Source organism: Rhinolophus sinicus, chromosome 17 (assembly GCF_057876585.1).
Source record: "Rhinolophus sinicus isolate RSI-liver-muscle chromosome 17, RSI-T2T, whole genome shotgun sequence".
NCBI classification, from domain to species: domain Eukaryota; kingdom Metazoa; phylum Chordata; class Mammalia; order Chiroptera; family Rhinolophidae; genus Rhinolophus; species Rhinolophus sinicus.
In genome coordinates, this window is record NC_142517.1 from 98,191,903 (window position 1) to 98,193,699 (window position 1,797).

The 1,797-nt window shown below is 39.8% G+C and overlaps 1 pseudogene; it reads left to right on the top strand.

Annotated features, from left to right (window-relative positions):
• The first annotated feature begins 319 nt into the window (after window positions 1-319).
• On the top strand, window positions 320-1,300 carry LOC109456491 (glyceraldehyde-3-phosphate dehydrogenase-like; annotated as a pseudogene).
• Window positions 1,301-1,797: the final 497 nt, after the last annotated feature.

Consider the following 1,797-nt stretch of genomic DNA (forward strand, 5'->3'; position numbering starts at 1 on the left):
AACAAAGATTCCAGATAAATATATACTGGAAAAATTTTTCAACAGATCTTCACTAAAAGAAATATTAAAGGAAAATTGGTGGGCAAAGGAAAATTATTCTGAATGGAGACTTGAATATACATAAAGGAAACAAGAGTCCCAAAATGGTAAATATATGAGTAAACATAAAAGGAAATTGAACTCATTTTTAAGTTACTTGAAAGATAATCAACCCTCTAATCTTCCCTGTTCCGCAAACAGCCACATGTCACACAGTGCCAGGCGCATCCTTAAGACATGATATTTAAGGTCAAAGTAAATATATTTGTCTATTTTGGGTGCCCAGATACCAAAAGCTGCTTTTAATTCCAATGAGGAGGAGACTATCATCACTGATGACTCCATTGCATAAACTACTTGGCCTACATGTTCCAGTATGGTTTCACAGATGGCAACTTCAATGGCACAATCAAGGCTGAGAATGAGAAGCTTGCCAACAATGGGAAGGCCATCTCTATTTTCTAGAAGCAAGATGTCACCAACATTAAATGGGATGATGCTAGTGTTGAGTATGTTGTGGAAGTCCATTAGGCCTGGGGCTCACCTGAAGGGTGAGCCAAAAGGGTCATCATCTCTGCCGTTACTTCTGATGCTCGCATATTTGTGGTGCTCCCATCCTCAACACAGTTTCTGTCTCAAACTCCCTAAACCATGAGAAATAGCACAACTTCCTCAAGATTGTCAGCAACGCTTCCTGCACTACCAACTGCTTTGTACACCACCCCCCACACCCACACCCAACCCTGGACAAAGGTCATCCAAGATGGCTTTGGCATCATGGAGGGACCACAGTCCATGTCATCAATGACACACAGAAGACTGTGGATGGCTTATCTGGGAAACTGTCATGACAGTGTGGGGCTAATCAGAACATCATCCCTGCATCTAACGAAGCTGCCAGCACTGTGGGCAAGGTCATCCCTAAGTTGAATGGGAAGTTTGCTGGCAGGGCTTTCTGTGTCCCCAACCCCAAAGTGTCAGTTATAGATCTGACCTACCATCTGGAGAAAGCTGCCAAGAATGACAATATCAAGAAGGTGGTAAAACAGGCATCAGAGGATGTTCTCCAGAGCACCCTAGGGTACACTGAGAACCAGCATGTCTCCTGTGACTTTAAAAAAGACATCTATTCTGCCTTTGATGCTGGGGCTGTCATTGTCCTCAGTGACCACTTTTTCAAACTTATTTCTTGCTATCATGATGAATTTGATTACAAAACAGGGCAGTGTACCTTATGGCCCACAGGGCCTCCAAGGAATAAGAGTTCCCTAGACCACCAGTCCCAGCAAAAGTGATAGAGGAAGAGAGAGAGTTCTCCAGCTTTTGTTGAGTCCTTGCTCTACCTTGTTCTCCTAACACACTGAGAATTTCCCATTCTCAACCCAGATTCCATCTCAGACTCCCTAAAGAAAGAGAGTGGCTTAGAGAGCCCTACGTTGTCACATACCATCATATAGTATACTGTATCCCAACATGCTGCTATGGTAGGGTTTGTCATTGTATGATACAAATAGCACAAAGGACAGGAGGAAGGAATGGCAGTATACTTTCATAGAGTAGAGAAGAAATATAATATTATTTGAAAGTAAATTCTGGTAACTTAAATATATATATATATATATATATATATATATATATATATATAATAAAAAATATATATATATACATATGTGTGTGTGTATATACACACACACACACATATATGTATGTATGTATGTGTGTATATATATATATATATATATATATATATATATATAT